General features: G+C 43.2%; 1 long non-coding RNA gene across 4 annotated transcripts in view; it reads right to left on the bottom strand.

Moving 5' to 3' along the window:
- The window catches only part of LOC128840009 (uncharacterized), a 63,576-nt gene that overhangs the window by 8,315 nt on the left and 33,092 nt on the right, over nucleotides 1-22,169 (bottom strand). For 2 of the 4 annotated variants that reach the window (XR_008445585.1, XR_008445588.1), the window contains exons 5-7: nucleotides 16,853-17,803; nucleotides 14,811-15,854; nucleotides 10,120-11,552 (exon numbers count right to left, since the gene is read on the bottom strand). This is a non-coding gene — a long non-coding RNA (uncharacterized LOC128840009). Of the gene's footprint in view, nucleotides 1-10,119; nucleotides 11,553-14,810; nucleotides 15,855-16,852; nucleotides 17,804-22,169 lie in introns of those variants that run through there. The other 2 variants (XR_008445587.1, XR_008445586.1) reach the window with 1 other exon arrangement.

Here is a 22,169-nt window from a genome sequence, read left to right as displayed (position 1 = left end):
CTGTGGGGTGGGCCGTCATTACGCACGGCTCATGAGACGCCTAATGGTCTCGGACACTATCCGTTGGTCCCGGGACATCTACATCGAGCACATCACCGGCCACCGCCAATACCGAGAGTGAGCCGGGGAGACCTCGTGCACCCACACCCCCCCCCGCTGGACCCTATCCCCTGAGCCCTAAACCCACCAAACCTAGTTGAATCCCGCCACGTGAGGGTCACCCCATCCCCATTACCCAGCCCGCTTACTTATACCCATGACTGTCTCTACTTCCCGTATGGGTGTTAGACCCTCACCGCTTATCGACTGTTTCCTGATCCCACCCACCGGTTACCCACCCCTCATTGGGGACATTGCAGTGTGTATATACTATGTGTGCTGCCCAGCCCCAAAACACCAACATACCCCTATACTCTGTATGTTACCCCCAATGACCAATAACTAACGCTTCAAATTTTCTGTATCGTTTATTTTTTGAGCTGGGACAACCCAAAGTCTCCAGTCTTACTCAAGTCCTCTGGCTGACCCAATTCCACATCCAGGTGACTGCCTTACACTGTGGTCTGTGACCTTTTGATTTCCTTGTCAAGGTGATTTCTCAGCTCCCATCTGGGCTAACTTTCAATGGTCCCTGCTCTGTTATGCAGCACTGCCCCTGGGGCTCCCTTGCTGGTGACTCTTCACTCTGTAGTGAGCCTTATTGACACCAGCTGAGCCACTAGTTCAGTTCAATCCCCTTCCAGGGGTAACAAGGGTCAATTAAATGCTGACTCTCTTTGGGGTCTTCTGCTCCCTTCTCTGGGCCTGGTTAAACTCCCTTCTCTGGGCTTTGGCCACTCTTCAATGTGGCAGGTGAGGGTCGTGGGGAGAGAACCAGGTCTGCTCACTACTCCATGTTCCAACCCAGTGACACTGTAAGTAGCAGCTGCTTGATGCTTCGCTTTAGCTACTTGCTGCTGCATTTCTCTTGACCACTTCCCTTCTTAGCCCTGGCACCTTCAGTTTCACCCTTACACCTCAGGGATAAGTCTTGCTTGAGTACCAATAATCAGCCACGAGCACTGTCCTTGGTCCTCTGGCTCTAACCAGCAACTGCTCTGTCTAGGTACTGAAGCTCCTGCACTTAGCCATGAGCACCTTCCTTGCTCCCTTGGCTCCAGTCAGCAACTGATCCGTTCTGTCCAGCAGCTCCCTTTATATGAGCCTGCTGGGCTCTGATTGGCTACTTCCCTGCAGCCTCTCTAGGTAGCCTGGAGGACCCATCTTTACTGCTCTTTCCTGGGGCAGGACTGCAAGACTTCCAGCAGGGGATACACACCATCACATGCTCCTGCATTTCCTTAGCCAAAGCCAAATTTTATCCACTACTCCTTCTACTGGGGTCCCTTCACCAGTATGGCAGTTTAAATCACCACCAATCTCTCAGAAGGTGTCAAGTATCAAAGGGGTAGCCGTGTTAGTCTGGATCTGTAAAAGCAGCAAAGAGTCCTGTGGCACCTTATAGACTAACAGACATATAGGAGCATGAGCTTTCGTGGGTAAATACTGCTGCTTTTACACTCACAAGGTGTTACTCTCAACCATAACCACCAACTCAGCCAGCTCATTTCTAAAGCTCACCTTTTCTTCCATAGGTCAACCTTGTTGCCGAGCATGTGCTGACATTACACAAATAATCCTACTCTCTATCATTAACCATGCTGCTATCAGTTAGTCTCTTCTTTGATGATAGCAGCCCCATTCATTTTTTCCTTCAAGCCAAATAATTTTAAATCCATCTCTCAAGATTTTACTTTTGCCTCCACAACATCTAGTTTCCTGCAGACAGTATATGGATTTTCCTTTTAGTCATTCCCGCAACCATCTCTCCTAACCTACCTGTAAGTGAATTTCCAGGTTGAAAATTCTCAGATCTTTGCCAATTTGTCACTATTGTCCAGAAATGGGTGCATTGGTTACCTCCAGTGTGGTAGCATGTTTTAAATGACTAGAGCACAAAAAAATCCATAATACACAAAGGAGCTAAATTGCCTGCTGGTGCTGCCCCACTTTGCTAACCCTGTGGCTGTTTTCATTTGGAGTTTACTTTCTCCTAGATCAGCTCCATCCAAAGGTTCCAAGCCTGAACCATCTGAAGCTGAGAGTCATTTCCTGCTCTCAGGGCAAAAGCTGCCCTACATCTAAATGCTCCACCCAGTTAGCCATTGGCCCTTTTTGGGATTGATTGCTTACACCAGGCACACAGAGTCGTATTTGCCACTCATTGAGTGTTACCACCCTCTACCACGTGGAGTTTGTGGTTGGGATGCCTATATTTGTAACCCACACATCTCTTGGGTGTGGTATTCTGTCCCATCTAGTGGCACCAAGACCACTGAGAGAGAAACAGGTTCATGAATCTGCTCTACAGCCTTAGCTAACAAGCTGTTGGCTTTTAGCTCATGTGTTAGCGGTGGTTGCACAAGCTCCAGAGGCCCCAGGTTCAATCCCGTCTGCCGACGACCACGGTCTGTCAGTGTTACATATTTCAAATGATTTCCTTGATTTTAATACATGGTAACAAAGCACCCAACATAGAGAAACTTTCCCCATAACACCTCACCAGAGAAAAGTCTAGCACAAAGTATACAGATATCTCACTCGCTAACCTGTTCACAAATTCCATTTTGATAATTACATTCTGCCTAACCTAAATTCATCCCGTACTTTAATTGGATATGGTAATCTTAATCACTTGGTGTCCTAAATTGTTCTTGGGGCCAAGTTTTATCCCCGAGGTGCCTGCACTTCCAGCAGGAGATGCAGTGATTCTTGTATCTATGCAGTTTATAAAATACTTTGGGGTTGTGTGGGGTGAAAAGCACTAAGTAAATGTAAGTTATTATAATTGTTTTTTTATTCATAACACACTAGGAGAGTTTTAGCCTTTTATATAACATTAGATAGTTGCAGCTGTGCCAAATGTAAAGTAAAACACTTGAGAATGCCATTAATAAAGACAAGAGAAGCATACATTTACATATGTGTCAGTGAGATGAACCTTACAATGCTGTCCAAGGGCACGAATAATATGAATGACTAGAGAAGAATATAAGCTCCTGGAGAGTAACAACAAGAAAATGACAGCTGCTTCACTAGTACTTTCAATGCAGCTCATTTGACATATTAATTTATAGACTGTCAAAACTTGAAAAAAAAACCTGCATGGTGAGCAGGTTTTATTTCACTTAAAATAAAATAATCAAAAACCTGCCAGACACCTGAGTGCATAAAACTGAAGATAAAACAAAAATCAAGTCTCTTATCACTACTGCAAAGAGAAAATGTGGGGTTGGGGAAATTGGAAGCTTAACAAGAATGTACAGGCAGGCTTGTGTTTGTATGTGTGTGTGTGGGGGGGGCAGAGGCGGCTCTAGCTGTTTGCCGCCCCAAGCACGGCAGGCAGGCTGCCTTTGGCGGCATGCCTGTGGAAGGTCCCCGGTCCCGCAGATTCAGCGGCATGCCTGCGGAAGGTCTGCCGGTCCCGCGGCTTCGGCGTACCCGCCGCTGAATTGCTGCAGAATCCGTGGGACTGGCGGACCTCCCACAGGCGATTCGCCGAAGGCTGCCTGACTGCCGCCCTCGCAGGGCACCCCCCTTGGCTTGCTGCCCCAGGCACACGCTTGGAGCGCTGGTGCTGGGAGCCGCCGCTGTGGGGAGGGGAGGGAATGGTAGCAAAAACTAAAACAGAATGAGTTAATGTTAACTAAAGGGATTTAGGAGATAAGAAGGACTTTTACTAATATATCATGGGCAAGAGAAGCAGCGGGTAGAAGGCTGGTTCATTAATAAATGAGCTAGAGGAATGGAATTGGTATGGCTTTTTTGCCTCTCATCAGGGCCCCAATCCTGCAATAAACTCAGGTGTAGGGGATCCATCCCATAGAGCTCATTACCATATTGGGCTCTTAGGGCCAGATTCTGAAAGATATTTAAACGCATGCAGATGGGTGCATTCTTTTAAGCAACTAAATTGACTTTATTGAGATTACTCCTGATTCATAAGTGAGAGGAAAATCAGGTCCACTAATTCAACAAAGTTACAGTGATCTATCATTAACAAGAAAAATAAGGAAAGGTTTGCACTATTACCAAATATAATAAATCAGCCCCTTTTTTCAATCCCCTCCCAAATGAGCTTTTCAAAATAATAGATTTTTGGATGTTTTTTATTTGCCATCAGGCTTTAAAGTTCACATTTTCAAGCTTGTCTCTGTAACTATGAAGGCTTGAAACTTACTTTTTTACTCCCCAGAGCTGGGGCTTGAAGAAAAACACCAAACACCACGAGACTCATGATAAAATCCTGAGTTGGCAAGATTGAGTTCAGACAATTATCTATTAAATTAATTTATTTACATTTATAAAGCAGCACCTGCTGGTTGCTGTTATACTTGGTCATATCTTCCGTGATTATCTTAAGGAAGAGGTAAATAGGATATTTACAAAATTCACAGTTTATACTAAACTGTGAGGAATTGTAAACACCAGTCCTGTTCTACACTGAAGAGTGACTAGTAAAAATGGCACGTTCTTACTCACCATATCTGATCCATGATTTTATTCAGTCTAGTGATTAAAATGTGCTCTTATCCCTTTTTACCCCAGTTTAGCATTACCAAGCCAGCAGAGCTGAGAGTGAGTGAGTGAGCTGGCTTCTATTCTTTCCTGTGCCTCATGAACAAAATGAGGTAAAAAGGCCCTTAGTCTACAGACTTCTCCAGGTGGGCGTAACGATTTTCCCATATGAAGCAGTTTGCCAGATCAGGGCCTATGTGCTAATCAGCTATAATTGTGAAAACCTAGTGAAAGCAATGAGATTTCACAGTTGTCAATGAGTGCAATGTTTGGCCTGCAGAACTTTTATTACTGGTGGCGATGCATGAGAAGTAAAGACTCCATCTTAGCTTTCAGATTCCACATAGATTTTGCAGTGCTGGCAGGTAGAAAGACACATTTTGACATTAATCCCCACAATGGTTATGCAGTACCACTCGTTAGAATAGAACCACATTTTGAACCATATAAGATCAGATCAGGGTCAGTTCCTAAATCTTTACTAAGGTGTAACTCTTCATGACTTCTTAGTTTTCTTGCTTCTACAAATCTATACTTGTTTAATCAATATGGCCTGATTCTGTGAGGTGGTGAGTGCTCTATTCCCACTAACATCAGTTGGAGCTGCAAACACATGACGTGTCTGGGACACACTCAGCAACATATATGCTACTCTTTTTCATTGGCTCACCTACTGTAAGCAATAATCCTGCGGGACCAAGATGCCACTGGCTGTGGGAAGATACCATAATGAAGATTTTACCTGCCATTGTAATTAATTTAATTCTAGTCATGAATTCCATAAGGCTGTTTAATAAAGTCTAACAAAACAATCCCCTTAAACTTTTAATTAATGTAATTAATTGAAGCAAAATTAATCTGAGCAAAAGTTAATAATTGAGAATGTAATGCATAGAAGATTTTTTTACAGTGACAAAGCCAATATATTATCTATAGTTATCATTCTGAGTCATTAGGAGAAGCAAGAAAAATTACAGCATATGTATTTGCATTAATGAATCACTCTGCTTCCTTTATTTCTAAAAATATTATACTTTTTGCTTGCTGCATAAACACACCCAGATTTTTTTTAGTACTGGGTGTCACCAGAATTATTATTATTTCTTTCTCAGAGCCAAATTCTTGTCTAGATCTGGTAATACATAAATAGAATTTCCCTATATTTAGAAAAAGTGTGCAATTTACAGTCCTCAATACTCACATGAGGAAATCTAAGTACTTTACTGCAAAGTATGAATTTTAAAATGCACTTTTCACAATCATGAAAGTGCTGTACAACACCATGACATGAAGGCACAAAAGAACTGCATATGCTTCAAGCCTGCAGTGTGCAAAACTTCACTGGAGTTCCATGGATGAAGGACCTGTAGGATTGAACCTGATGTTACAAGATACTAACACCCTCACCATACTTTCATTAGATAGTAAATTATGCAAATCTGGTAAAGAACTCTACGTGAATTAAAAAGCGCTCACAGATTTGGCAAAAATGCGGATATTAAAAGCAAACCAGAAGTTGAACAAAAATTCTGATTGGGTCTATATACAGAAACCAAACTAGACAGGTAAAAGGGAAAACAGGAGTGAAAGACCTTAAAGCACCTAGAGACAATTTCAGTAGGAGTTCAGTGCTTAGCAGAATCAGGTCCTAAATGCCCAGGTTCTGTGTAAGAACCTTAAACTATATACAAAGAGAAACATGATGCCAATGAAGGAGCTTAATGAAAGGAATCACATAAGAAAAATGAAAACAGTAAAAGGTGACATGATTTTCAACAGGTTGGAAGTTGAATAGGATACATGCCAGCAGACCAGTAAAGAGTCTAGTCCAACAGTAACAGAATCAGGGCATGTAGGAAGATATCAGTTATAGCAGTTTTCAATGTGAAATAGTGACAAGTCTTGACTACAGACTCTTTTCCCATAATGCATGCCCCAGTTAAGAGGATTATTCTATATTACTATTAAGAGGAAGAGTTACAATAGCATAATTAATCAGCGTAACTGATGTTTAGAGAAAAAGGTTTTAAAGGATTTTCCTTCCCATACAAAATCAGTACTGAAGAAGATTACAAAATGCTTCCTGTTTTATACTCTCTTTTCCTTAGTGAAATCCAGGAGCCCGAGGGCTTGTCTATACAGTGATTTAGTGAGCAAGAAACTGGGATGTAAATCTACAGTGTATCAGTCTGCCATTGCATGAAGTGACCATGTGTATCCCGCTGCTGTGCTCTAAAAGCTCCATTGTGCATTTTGACGCACTCCTGTTTAGAGTAAAGCACTCTGTGGAACTCAGTGCACGGTAGCAGGGTCCATATGGCCACTTAGTATGCCGCAGGTAAGAGTGCTGTAGATTTACACCATAGCTTGCCATGCACTATTTAGCCTTAAATATAAGCCGTAAGTCCCCTTTGCAACTTGGGTATTTATTCATTTCCACCTGTGCAAAACGCAATGGTGAGTATGCATACATTCTGTGCAGCTGTAAATACCATGCGAGGTGCAGGCAGTGGAGAATCAGGCCTTGTCTGTTTTGAATTACCAGTGTCCAGCCTACTATCTCCCATCAGACCCTTAGAAGGGAGGTCTGTAAAGAATTGTTAGTACTATATACTATCATCAAACACATTTTGATTTTAAAATAAAAATCTATGTCTTCAAGTCCATGAAGACAGACATCTTTCTAACATCACTATGAGGCTTTCAAGATGTGTCTGTGCTAATAATGTGTATGCCAAGGCTTATTAAAAAAATATAATCAGCTAAAACCAGGCATGCAGAAAATGTCTGTTTCACATGATTGCATACCCAAGCTTAATCCTATCATAAATATCTGAAGAAGTTACTAACTACTTAACAACGTATGAAAAGAATATCTCCAAATATTCAGGGGATACTCATAGGCCTGGTCTACACTATGACTTTAATTCGGATTTAGCAGCGTTAAATCGAATTAACCCTACACCCGTCCACACAACGAAGCCATTTATTTTGAAATAAAGGGCTCTTAAAATCGATTTCTGTACTCCACCCCGACGAGCAGAGTTGTGCCAAAATCGATATTGTCATTTCAAATTAGGGTTAGTGTGGCCGCAATTTGATGGTATTGGCCTCCGGGAGCTATCCCACAGTGCACCATTGTGACCGCTCTGGGCAGCAATCTGAACTTGGATGCACTGGCCAGGTAGACAGGAAAAGCTCCACAAACATTTGAATTTTATTTCCTGTTTGCCCAGCGTGGAGAGCACAGGTGACCACAGAGAGCTCATCAGCACAGGTAACCATGCAGGCCGATAATCGAAAAAACCCACCAGCATGGACCGTACGGGAGGTACTGGATCTGATCACTATATGGGGAGAGGATTCAGTGCTAGCAGAACTTCGTTTGAAAAGACGAAATGCCAAAACTTTTGAAAAAATCTCCAAGGGCATGATGGAGAGAGGCCACAATAGGGACTCAGAAGAGTGCCGTGTGAAAGTCAAGGAGCTCAGACAAGCCTATCAGAAAACAAAGGAGGCAAACAGTCACTCTGGGTCAGAGCCACAGACATGCCGCTTCTACGCTGAGCTGCATGCAATTCTAGGGGTGGCCACCACCACTACCCCACCTCTGACCGTGGATTCTGAGGCGGGGATAATCTCATCAGCTACACCTGAGGATTCTGCGGACGGGGAAGAGGAGGAGAAGGAGGAGGAGGAGGAGGACAAACTTGCGGAGAGCACCCAGGACTCTGTTCTCCCCAACAGCCAGGAACTTTTTCTCAGCCTGACTGAAGTACCCTCCCAACCCTCCCAAGCCAGTATCCAAGACCATGACCCCATGGAAGGGACCTCAGGTGAGTTTACCTTTTAAAATATAAAACTTGTTTTAAAAGCAAGTGTTTTTTAATGATTACTTTGCCCTGAGGACTTGGGATGCATTCACAGCCAGTACAGCTATTGGAAAAGTCTGTTAACGTGTCTGGGGATGGAGCGGAAATCCTCCAGGGACATCTCCATGAAGCTCTCCTGGAGGTACTCCAAAAGCCTTGCCACAAGGTTTCTGGGCAGTGCAGCTTTATTCCGTCCTCCATGGTAGGACACTTGACCATGCCATGCTTGTAGCAAGTAATCTGGTATCATTGCATGACAAAGCCTGGCAGCGCATGGTCCGGTGTTTGCTGGCATTCAAGCAACATCCGTTCTTTATCTCGCTGTGTAATCCTCAGGAGAGTGATATCGCTCATGGTAACCTGGTTGAAATACGGGAATTTAATTAAGGGGACAGAGGTGGCCGTTCCTACTGGGCTGTTTGCCTGTGGCTGAAAAGAAATCCTTCCCTGCAGATAGCCAAGCTCAGGGGGGGTGGGGAATTGGCCCAGAGCTTTTCGCGTTTGGCTAGCAGGGATCTTCCCTGATACCAGCCACGCGGTGGGGGAGGGATAAAGCGATCATCCCAGAGAATTCATGGCGGGGTGGGGGGTGTTAGTTTGGTTCCTGCAGGGATCTTCCCTGATACCAGCCATGCAGTGCGGGGAGGGATAAAACGATCATCCAGAGAATTGGATGGGGAGGGGGCTTAGTTTGTTTTCTGCTGCTGAAGGTTAACAGGAAAACCGCAGCACTCAATGGGCTTTGCTTGGTATGTGGGAAAGGAGGGTGCAGAAGCCGAAAGACAATGGCTTACCATGGCCGCATGCAAGCCGAATTCTGTTGCCCGGACCTGCGTCTGTGACCTCTAGCAGCAAAGCCACAGGCACTCAATATTAAGAGGCAAAATGCGACCTTGCACAGAAATCACATGTGCTATGTAATGTGAATAGTGTTGGTCACCGTGAAAGAGTATAAGCATTGTTCTGCAAAATGTATCTTTTTAAAAAATTCTCTCCTTTTTTCCCTCCCTCCAGCAGCTGCAAATTTTTCAAGCCTCCCTCCTCCGTCCCGAAGGCTATCTCAGATAAGGCATCGGAAAAAGAAGACGCGAGTCGAGATGTTCGCAGAAATCATGGAATCCACCCACAGTGAAAGAGCTCATCTGAATGAGTGAAAGGACACGGTTTCAAAGTATAGGAAAGAAGCCAGTGAACGTGAGGACAGGAGGGACCAACGTGAGGACATGAGGGTCCAACGTGAAGAGAGGAGAGACACTCGAGATGAGAGGTGGCGGCAGGAAGATTAGAGGAGGCAGGATGCAATGCTGGGGCTGCTGCGTGAGCAAACAGACATGCTCTGGCGTCTGGTGGAGCTTCAGGAACGGCAGCAGGATAACAGAGTGCCGCTACAGCCCCTGTATAACCCCCTCCCCCCTCACCATGTTCCATAGCCTCCTCACCCAGACGTGTAAGAACGCGGGGGGGGGGGGGAAGGCTCCGTACACCCTCCCATTCCACCCCAGTGGACAGCCCAAGCAAAAGGCTGTCATTTTTAAACCTTTTTTTAGTGGCCTTTTCATTCCCACTGATCCTCCTCCCAAACCCCACCCGGGTTCTCTCCCTCTTTTTTAATCAATTAATAAAGAATAAATGATTTTTAAACGATAGTGACTTTATTTCCTTTGAAAGCAAGCTGGGGGAAAGGGGAGGGTGGGTTCCTTACAGAGAATGAGTCAATAAAGGGGGCGGGTTTTCACGAAGGAGAAACAAACAGAAATTTCACACTGTAGCCTGGCCAGTCATGAAACTGGTTTTCAAAGCTTCTCTGATGCACAGCGCTTCCTGGTGTGCTCTTCTAATCGCCCTGGTGTCTGGCTGCGTGTAATCAGCAGCCAGGTGATTTGCCTCAGCCTCCCACCCCGCCATAAAGGTCTCCCCCTTACTTTCACAGAGATTGTGGAGCACACAGCAAGCAGAAATAACAATGGGGATATTGAGGTCTGAGCGAGTCAGTAACGATCACCAGCGACCTTTTAAATGGCCAAATGCACATTCTACTACCATTCTGCACTTGCTCAGCCTGTAGTTGAACAGCTCCTGACTCCTGTCCAGGCTGCCTGTGTATGGCTTCATGAGCCATGGCATTAAGGGGTAGGCTGGGTCCCCAAGAATAACTATTGGCATTTCAACATCCCCAACGGTTATTTTCTGGTCCGGGAAGTAAGTGCCTTGCTGCAGCCGTTTAAACAGAGTAGTGTTCCTGAAGACGCGAGCATCATGAACCCTTCCCGGCCAGCCCACGTTGATGTTGGTGAAACGTCCCTTGTGATCCACAAGTGGTTGCAGCACCATTGAAAAGTACCCCTTGCGGCTTATGTACTGGGTACCCTGGTGCTCCGGTGCCAAGATAGGGATATAGGTTCCATCTATCGCCCCACCACATTTAGGGAATCCCATTGCAACAAAGCCATCCACTATGACCTGCACATTTCCCAGAGTCACTACCTTTCGTAGCAGCACCTCAGTGATTGCTTTGGCTACTTGCATCACAGCAGCCCCCACAGTAGATTTGCCCATTCCAAATTGATTCCCGACTGACCAGTAGCTGTCTGGTGTCACAAGCTTCCACAGGGCTATCGCCACTCACTTCTCAACTGTGAGGGCTGCTCTCCTCTTGGTATTCTGGCGTTTCAGTGCAGAGGACAGCAAGTCACAAAGTTCCATGAAAGTGCCCTTACACATGCGAAAGTTTTGCAGTCACTGGGAATCGTCCCACACCTGCAACACTAGGCGGTCCCACCAGTCTGTGCTTGTTTCCCGGGCCCAGAATCGGCGTTCCACGGATAGAACCTGCCCCATTAACAACATGATCTCCAAAGCACGGGGCCCACGGTTTGAAAGAATTCTGTGTCCATGTCCATGTCCTCATCACGCTTGTCGCTGTGCTGCCATCGCCGCCGCTTCCTCGCCTCGTTTTTCTGGTCCTGGCTCAGCATAAACTGCATAAGAATGCGCGAGGTGTTTACAATGTTCATGACTGCTGTCTTGAGCTGAGCGAGCTCCATGCTTGCCGTGGTATGGAGTCTGCAGTGTTCACCCAGGAAAAAAGGCGCAAAATTATTGTCTGCCATTGCTTTCATGGAGGGAGGGGTGAGGCTGTACCCAGAACCATCTGCGACAATGTTTTTTGCCCCATCAGGCACTGGGATCTCAACCCAGAATTCCAATGGGCGGGGGAGACTGCGGGAACTATGGGATAGCTATGGGATAGCTACCCACAGTGCAATGCTCCGGAAATCGACGCTAGCCCCGGTACATGGACGCACACCACCGAATTAATGTGCTTAGTGTGGCCGCATACATTCGACTTTATACAATCTGTTTCCAAAATTCGAATTATATAAATTCGGATTAATCCTGTAGTGTAGACATACCCTTAGATGGCTGAGGGCTTGGAAGAAACGTACAATACATGCTACTGACCTCTCTCTCCTTGCTTATCAAAAATGACCTTCCATATTAATTTTCCACATAAGAAACCTATCTGTAAAGTATGGTGTTGACAACTCTATTGCACAACTGTAACAAAGTATCGATATTTAACTACAAGAACCAAAGGAAGAAAAATGATCTTTGAACTAAAATGTTCTGTAGTGCTTATTGAGTTTAAATATGTTTACTTCAGTACAGTTTACAAAAAACATTACAGAAAAGAACAGCCTGCATTTTATTTATAGACGTCTTGAACCTGACAATATTAAACAATAGTGTTTTTATGACCGTAGTCAAGAGTCTGCAGGATACTTGGAGAATATTTACTTGTGAATGTGAGTGGAAAAATTATTTTGCATTAATAATCATTCCACTTAGTTTCTCTACACTAGTCTCAATATTGGGATGGCCCAATTCAAGGATTATATGACATATAATTCAAGGTATGGTACAGTGCAATACAAATGCCACCAAATGATGCAATCCCGTTTTTGTGTGCATATCAATTTTCAGTTGATAATTCATTGGTTACTTGCTGGTGAGTTTAAAAGGGCTGGTACCTCAAGATGCTTAGCATCCTCAATGTACTTTGAAATCACAGGGAATTGAGGGTGCTGCATATAACAAGAGGTGCTTACTGTGTCAGAGCATCAGGCTATAAGAAACTATAGTAGTTTCTAAACAAACTAAATGAGAACACCCAGTTCCTCTAAAAGTGAGAGATCATTATCTCAAGCTATTGTGAGACTCAGTATGGACATTGGTGGCACCTTAAAGACTAACAGATTTATTTTGGGCATAAGCTTTCGTGAGTAAAAACCTCACTTCTTCGGATGCATGGGGAAGTGAGGTTTTTACTCACAAAAGCTTATGCCCAAAATAAATCTGTTAGTCTTTAAGGTGCCACCAGACTCCTTGTTGTTTTTGTAGATATAGACTAACACGGCTACCCCCTGATACTTGACAGTATGGACATTGTTATTTTGTTTTAACTCTGCCGGTGTATCTAATAATTGTGTTAAGTTTGTAATTATTTCTCACACCAAGCCCTTGCTATCTCCAGTTAGATATTATTAATTATTTTTAAAAAATCACAATTAATATCAAACAACAACACTGGAGAATGTGTATTGTACAGCAGAAGCAAATTTATCTGAATGAAGTTTACAAAAATGTATTTTTAGCTTCTTTTCACCTGCTATCTATGGTCTGAGCAAATGCCATTGCATATAGCTACCTACCCCATAAAGTGCTGAGTGCCTCTCAAGAGCCACTGAGTGCCCTAAACGCCTACTGAAGTCAATCGGAGTTGAAAGGATGTGGATTTCTGCATTATTTTTCTCACCTAGGCTCCAGTCCTGCAAACATTTAGACACATGGTTAATTTTACTATTATGAGTAGTCTCATTGCAGTCCATAGGACTACTTGTAGTAGTAAAGTTAAGCATGCATCTCAGTGTTTGCAGGATCAGGGCCATAGGCCCTGATCCAAATACCATTGAAATCAGTGGGAGTCTTTCTACTTACTTCAGTGGGCTTTGGTTCAGGCCTGTGGGATTTCATCCCACAAACCATTATTCACATCATACGAGTCCTTGCCTACACAAATAATTTCATTGGCTTCAATGAAATTTTTCTCACGAGTAAGAATTACTCTTATGAGGAAGCATTTGAAACATAGGGGCCAACCTTGTGCAGTGCTGCACACCCTCACCATGTCAATGGAAGCTGAGGGTGCTCAGTACCTTGCAAGAAAGGTATCAATGTAAGAAGCAGCTACCACACGTAACTATTGTATCCCCATTAAAATGTGTGCTATTGAAACAAATTAGATAGAGAGACATGGAGCTGAATGAACAAATTATATTGTCAAACACTAAATAGCTTTTATATGCAAATGTATTACTTAAGAGATGCACAATATATTACCAACATGATAGCTGATAGATACCAGATGGGTATCTTTTAGAACTTTTGTTTTAAGCACAGAGTAAATACAACAGAATGGCAAGCAGAAACCATTGATGTGAGGGATCACATAGGATAGCCTATATATTCTTCTTCCTCCCCTTTACCCATCTAGCTGGGATCAGGTCGCTGGACCAATTTTTTCCAAGCTTCCCAGTCCAATACTTTCTCCGTATCTACTTTGTCCCCCCATACATAGTCTATCCACTGTTTTCTTGGCTGTCCTCTTGTTCTCTGCCTGCAAATTCTAGTCTCAAATGCCTTCCTAACAAGATTCCCTGCACCCATCTTTCGAACTTGCCCATAGCATTTCAGCCTCCTCTCTTGCAGCTTCTCTCTGATACTGCAGCTCTTGATCTCACTCTTGATGACATCATTCCGCATGTGGCCCAGCAACGTCACCCCTCATTGGTTACTTCTACACATCCCATGGTAGCCTGCAGCAGTGAGCCTCCCAGCCCAGATCGACAGACATGGGCTTGTGGGGCTCACACAAGCACTCTGAAAATAGCTGTATAGACAGCACCTTAAGCTGCAGGTTGGGCTGAAGCTCAGACTCTGAAGTCCACCCCTCACCTAGGCTTCAGAGCTCAAGCGCCAGCCCAAGTTGCAACTTCAAAGTGCTGTCTACACAGCTAATTTTAGAGAGCTTGCATGAGCTCTGTGAGCCCGAGTTTGTCAATCTGGGTTGGGATGCTTGCTGCCACATCTAAATGTACTCTCATTGTGCTCAAACATCTCATTTCAATGGCTTCGAGTCTTCTCAAGTGCCTCTCTTTAGTTGCCCATATCTCTGAGCTGTACGAAAATGCTGCTCTTACTATGGTTTTATATAGTTATCACTTAAGTAGTCTGAGCATGTTTATAAGTAACTTCACTCACCTTGTGTTATTCTTCCTTCATGCTCAACAGTCTTGCTTGCAATTCTCTGTCGATTTCTCCATTTACCACTAATCCATCTCCAAGATACTTAAATGCAGAAAGCGTGTGTAGGTGCTGGCCCTCGATGTTGATGTTCACTTATCTTGGTTCTGCATGGGTCACCCACATGACTTCTGTCTTTTCTTTACTCATTTTGAGGCCATAGTTTGTTAGTTCCCTATTCCAGGAATCAATTGCTGGGACCAAATCTTCCTCAGTATCCACCATTAGCACAATTTCATCTGCATAGCTCAACTTCATACGACCATCCATTTGGATTTGCTTACTTATGAAGTCCACCACAATTATGAATAGTAATAGACTAAGTGCAGATTCTTGGGGGACTCCAATGTTCATCTTGAAGCCCTCCATTACACCAAAGGTTGTTCACTTTTGTTATGGAACCATTATACAAACTCATCACCATCTGGAGAAGGTCCTCTGGTATCCCACAGACAGGGCCGGCTCCAGGCACAAGCTAAAGAAGCAGGTGCTTGGGGCGGCCAATACCAAGGGGCAGCACTCCGGCCACTATTGGGGCGGCACGTCCGCTTTGGTGGCAGGTCCTTCAGTCCCGCTCGGAGCGAAGGACCTGCCACCAAATTGCTGCTGAAGAGTGGAATGGCGCGATTGTGCTGCTGCAGCTTTTGTTTTTTATTTTTTGCTGCTTGGGGCGGCAGAAAACCTGGAGCCAGCCCTGCCCACAGAATTGTAGCAGAGGCCTCAGAAGTAGCCTAGGTACTTTGTCAGGTGCTTTCTGCAAATCAAGGAATGCCCCTCTGTGCCCGACGTTTCCCTCCAGGTTCTTTTCCACCAATTGTCTGTACCATGAATGTACCATCTGTCGTAGGATTGGCTGTATATATTACTCCTAAATGATGGGTAAAATTTCAGCTGTTTAATTACTTGGGGCCTGATCCTGATTAAGTGTAGAGTGTCACTGACTGCAATGGTATCTACGCGTGCTCAGCACCTCTTGGAATCAGGCTCTTGATCCAGTAACTTCTGGGAATAAGAAAAGAAGAAATTGTGCTGGTAAGAGACAGGAGTAAATTTAAGGGAGGATTAGAATGGATAAACAGAAGCAGAGTTAGTGAACTAAACAAGTGGATTTTTTTAAAATGTGAAAAAATGTTTTATAGTACACCTTCGTAACTGAGAAAACAGCTCCTCACCCCCTCATCCAGGGCCGGCGCCAGGCACCAGTCGAGCAAGCTCGTGCTTGGGGCGGCAGATTCTACGGGGCGGCATTCTGCCCAATCCTAGGGCGGCACGGCCGCTTTTTGTTTGTTTGTTTTGTTTTGTTCGCTGATCCGGCTGCCCTGTAGGGGGCGGCGGCGCGGAGGAGGGGAGTGCCCTGCTGGGAGCGGGCTGCACGCTCCGTCTGCCCCAGCTAGTGCCAGGTCTGTAGCAAGCCCGGCAGGGCAGCCCACATCCATCCCTCCCCGCCAACCGGAGCAGCGCGGAGCCCTCCCGGCAGGCAGTGCAGCGGTTGGGGCCATGTGGCGAGTGCCCTGCTGTAGCCCTGGCTGTCCCCCTTCTCTCTCTCCCCCCACTTCCTCCCCCTCCGCCCTTTTTTTTTTTTTGCTTTGCTGTTCTGGCCGCCCCAATTTTTTTTTTTTTTTTGCTTGGGGCTGCAAAAAAGCCAGAGCTGGCCCTGCCCTCATCCACCACTCCTCCAAAAAAGTGACAGCTTCTCGTATAAGTACCAATAATTACCAAGGGTCCCCGTTCTGTACTTGACATTGCTGGTCCTGAATGCCATGATTCAAGTTGTAATGCCCAATCCTATGAGGTGCTGAATAACTGCTGTAAGATGCTCCCATGTAAACCAATGGAGATAAAAGATACCCTGTACTTTCTTGGATACACCCCTCCCTTGTGTGGCTGAATTCCTAATCATTAATGGCCTGATCCTGCGAGGCTGATGAGTGCCTTCATTCCCCAGTGAAGTCACTAAGGGAGTTCATCAATTCACAATAGGGGTTAAAGTTGTGCAGTACCTCTGTCCCCAGCAGATTTCACGTGAAGGCCTCATAATATACAATATAATTACTTCACACTGACACTTCTACTGAATTTGATTAGAAACTCTTCTCTCCACCATCTGGAATATGCTTTCTCTTTTATATAACTATTTTGCCTTGTTCTTCTGCTCTTTTTCTCTTGGTGCGTATATCTGAAAAGGAGGAAACATTCACAAAAGGAGTCATAAAAAGAACAAAAAGTATTTGAGTGTGTCTAAATTTAACTAATCCTTTGGCTTTCTGGGTGAAGTAGAAGCAGCAAAAGAGGAGGATGGAGATGAGAAGGTATGTGAGGATTAATTGGACTGAGACTGACTTTGTGCAGCTACTCTGTGGCGTGCCAAGTCTTGCTGCTCGGGGATGTTGTTACTAAAGAGTAGCTTGTACATTTTGTCCCAGATGATGATCCGTGTTAAGAGTCATTCCCACCATAGTCTGAATGGTAATGCTTTGTGCAAGGAGCATCAGACACTATTATTTTCAAATAACAGCATTGAACCAAAATGTTTTCTCTTTTGAGCTAGTTATATTTTCTCCCCTTCTCAGTCCATAATATAATATTGCTTGTCATGCAGTAATTGTACATGTCCACTGCTAAGCTTTTAAAGTGAGCCCTCCTCCCCCAGTGATTTCAGTGTAATAGCAAGACATGCTTTAATAACACAGATCAAGAGGGCCATAGCGCAAGAGCAATGCAGCATTGTAGTATGAATAGTTTGGGGCTCAAGATTTACAAAAGTGATTAGCAACTATGGATGTCTCAGTTTTTGGGTGTTCAACTTGAGACACACACACAAAAGATCTTAATAATTCTCCAGTAATTAAGCATGAGTAAAAATACTTCCTCTTTTCACACGAAAACATATCAGGATCCAAACTTCTAGGGCCTTTTGTCCTTAGAAAATATTTTCCAAATATCAGTCATTCCTTTAATAAAGAGAAAAAGAGAAAAACTCTGTAATATTCTTTTTTTCAGGTACATTTGTTACTTCACCCTAATAAATTATTGTATTTACCAGCCTACTGATATCAGCCTACATCCTTCATTTGGGTGCTTCAGGTCTTCATTTTAACATTTCCCCGGAAGTTTAGACCAAACTTCCAGCAAGGGTTAAATCATCAAACTGTCAGTTCACTAACAAAGATAATAATTTCCAATCAGGCTAGAGCAAAACTTTAACTAGAGAGGTTACCATAAAATGAAAAGAATCACAAAAATTCAAATTATATTTTAAAATGAATAGAAATCCAATACTGCAGATTTTCACTGAAACAAGTTCTTATCCAGTTCTTAGTTCAGCCCTAAGTGATCTGATTAGATTAGATAGCAGTTCAAAATGGTGGAAACTTTTCCTCCTCTCTCTCTCTTTCTGAGTTTTAGACTGCTCATCACATGGAATAAAGGCAAAAGCTATGCCTCTACTATCCTAAGAGAATGGGATGATGATGGAGCCTCATGTTCATGTTGACATACGAGGGTTCAACAAACACTGTAGGTGAACATATATAGGAGATCAGATCAATGCAAGAATCACAAACAATCCCATGTGGGATAGACAAGATTGTCCATGGCCATTGCAGGCTGTCGTATCTTTGTCTTGCGCTGTTATGCTTCTCACATAAGGTGCTAATGTGCCTTGCTTCAAAGTGTTTAATAGTAACATGACAGATATGTCATTTAGGAATATGGGCCTACATTGGGCTGAAGTAAATTATGATTTTAAGTTAAGTTTGAATGTTCACATGATCAATAAGCTCAAAGTGTGAGACCAAAAAGAATAAAATAATGAGAAAGAAAAATTGTGTTAAATTTGTAGTGACCCTGGAAATACCAGCATCATTTTATGTAAGGCTTATGAAATAAGTTAATTGCAACTGATTAATTGGAAACCAGGTGCAGGTGTAGCCCTAATACTCCCTTTTTTATTTTTGGCTAAGGTTCAATAATGTCACTTGTTTGTTATAATATATTAAAAGCAAGGATTGTGGAAGTTTGTTTTGTCAGAGCTTTTTTCCTTACCCCTTTGGAGTTATATCCTGATGGGACAGAATCTCCTGTGTTGTGAGTATTTTGGCCAATGTTTACAAGTGTATTGCTGTTAGGATATACAATACAAGTGTGTATATGTATATATTGATATTTTGGATGTAATCAATACCAAGTGACAGTTGAACTAATAAAGTGATGCTTGTATGGAAACTGAGTCATGGTAAACCTTAATAAACTTAAAAGGGAAATTATTTCCAGCATGCCGCCACATTGCTCTGTCATAGTCTGTTGCTTCCCAATTGCTGGGGTCAACCTGACATGCCTTCAAGTTTGACTTCAGAGTGTCTTTATATCGTTTGTTCTGGCCACCAGAGGCACAGGTGCCTCATGTTAGCTTACCATAAAATATGGCCTCGTGTATTCTTGAGTCGTCCATACGAACGAGATGCCCAGACCAGTGCAGCTAAGCTTTCATGAGCATGCTTTGAATCCAGACATCCAGCAAAGGTTAAGGATTTTGATAGAGGGACTCTTGTCCCAACATAAGATGCTTCAAAGAGACCAAAGACAGCACATATGGAACTGATAACATTTACTAATGTGGCAGTGATATGTTGTCCATGTCTCACAACCATATAGAAGCATTGTAAGCATGACTTCCTGATAAATATTTAGCTCAGTGTTTATTTTTATGCCCCTATGATTCCAAAGGCAGTGTGATAACATTCCAAATGCAGAGCTGGCCTTGGCTACACAACGGATAATCTTATCATCAGTTGTGGCATTCTGTGACAGAATACTCCCCAGGTAGCAGAACTTCTTTCCAGACTTGAGAGGAGCCTTGTTGATCTTAATAATTGGGTAGACATGCATGGCCCCGGCACAGGTTGGTACAGTGTTTCAGTTTTCTTTAGGTTGATTGTGAAACCAAAATGATTGACTGCAGAAGTGAGGGGATCAGTTACAAATTGAATGTCATCAATCAAGTGAGCTATCCATGCAGTCATCAGCAAATAGAAGCTCCTTAATGAGTAAATCTGCCACTTACATGAGAGCATGGAAGCGTTGCATATTGAACAACTTCTCATCAGTGCCAAACTGGATAAATACTCCTTTGTCAATGTCATGAAATGCATCCATAAGGATAGCTGAAAAAAGGATAGAAAGAGTGTGGGAGCCAGCATACAACCTTGTTTGGTGCCGTTGATGACTTACCATTTTCCAACGCTCTGGACCACTATTCTGTCCTGAAAGGACTGAATGACAGAAATAACCTTCACAGGACATGCAAAGATTAACAAAAGTTTCCAAAGTCCCTTATTACTTACAGAATCAAAAGCTTTAGCGAAGTTGATGATCACTATATAAAGACCACGGTTTTGATCTCAGCATTTTTCCTGAAGCTGGAGGGCTGTGAAGATCATGTGTATCCTTCCTCTTCCAGACTGAAATCCACATTGAGACTCAGAAGAATAAGAAGAAGGTAAGAAGGGAGGATGGTTTCCACTAGGTAGGTGTTAAGTCTATTTAACATGACCTGTGAAAGAATTTCCCCAGCAACAAAGAGTAGGGAAATGCCATGATGATTATCAGTTTGTACTTTCACCTTTGCCCTGATAGAGGTGGACAGTGTTGGCACACCTGAAATCCTGTGGAACTGACTGTTGCTCCCAGAGAATGTGGAAGAGCCATGTGAGGTTCCTTGCACTGCGATAGCCACCCTGCTTATAGATCTCTGCTGGAGTGCCATCCAGTCCAGGTGCTTTCCCTTGTGACATCCGCTTGATTGCTGTTATGGTCTTATATAAGGTGGGGGCTAGTGTAAGTTATTTTAACAGGTGTTGTGGAAAAACATTACCTGTAATTGCTTCCTTGAAAATGTTGGAAGGGTGATTAAGAAGCAAACTGAAATGTTTCATCCATTGGTCAAGTATTTCTTTTTGGTCAGCTAAAAGTTGATTGCCGTTCAGTGTGCATATAGGTGTGATCCTGTGCACCTAGGGCCATTCACAGCCTGAAAGCCAGAAAAAGAGCTTTGGTATCTTTGCGGTCTGCTGTCAATTGTAACTGCCATTTTCTTTTCCAATCTGTGCTCTTTCATTTGCAGAAGTCTGGTCTGAAGAATCTATTTTGCTTGAAGACATGTAGCTTTCCTAGCTGCCGAAACTTTGTCCGCTATGTAGGCTCTATGGGTGGCATGCAGTGAGTTCAAGAGCCTATATATTTCGGGGCCATTGTCATCAAGCCTGTCTTGATGTTTCCTCTTAATGGACCCAAGAACTTCAGCAGCCATATTATGTCAAGTAAACAAACATGTAAACTGGGTCCAATACTCACTATTCACAGTTGATTCTTCCTGAAAATTATTATAAATTTGTGCCCTAATAATGAATCTAAAAATCTACTTCATAAAGCAGACATAAAATATAACTTGTCCAATGGCAAAATATAACAGTGCAATGCTAAAGTGGGCACTTAAACTTGAAAATAATAAGGTGTCATAAAAAAAAGAATGATAAGCTATCTGGGGAGCTTATTATTTTTCTTTCCTACAAAGTTCACACATCCCAAAGGACTTGTTAGTGGATACTAACTCCCTATAAGATTATATAGATCTAGAGATGTTTTAAGACTTGAGAATCTTTTTGGATATTTCTGTTTGTATTAAAAAAAATGTAAACATAAAGGATATAGCATTTGAACCTGCAAGAAACTTTCTATTTTTATTCACTGCATGTGGAATATAAAATGTATAGTAATGGTTATAACAACATCTTCAAATTATTTATGCTTATTTTCATATTCTGGGGAATCTTATTTTAAGATTATAACTAAGTTCTGTAAGGATGCAAATGTTTTACCAGGATGGTTATATATGTGTAGAAAATATTTTGATGTATTTTAACTAAAAATATTTTTATTTTGTAATGTTTGTAAACCGTGCTGAATGGAAAGCCCTGGAGAGTGGAGTGGAGTGTTTATCATCACAGGGTCTGATCCTCAAACAGGGCGTGAGGCATGACTAGAGATGGGGCAATGGTGGCTTTAAGATCTTCATGCTTCCTCAATCCATGGGCCAGCCAGGGACAGCTGATCCCCAGTAAAAGTTAGAGCAAGCCGAAGACTATGCTTATGTCTCGGTGTTTGTTCTCAAGAGCCTGTTTTGGCATCTAGGGGCTTGTCTTCACTGCAGTGTTAGCAGTAACTTTAGTGTTGCCCCAACTTGACTATTGTCAACACACAAAAATCTCTAGCTGGTGTTAAGCTGACCCATGAGGGAATGTGGGTTGAAGCTTGAGTACT

Source organism: Malaclemys terrapin, chromosome 7 (genome assembly GCF_027887155.1).
Source record: "Malaclemys terrapin pileata isolate rMalTer1 chromosome 7, rMalTer1.hap1, whole genome shotgun sequence".
Lineage (NCBI taxonomy): Eukaryota > Metazoa > Chordata > Testudines > Emydidae > Malaclemys > Malaclemys terrapin.
This window is presented reverse-complemented; position numbering and strand designations above follow the sequence as displayed.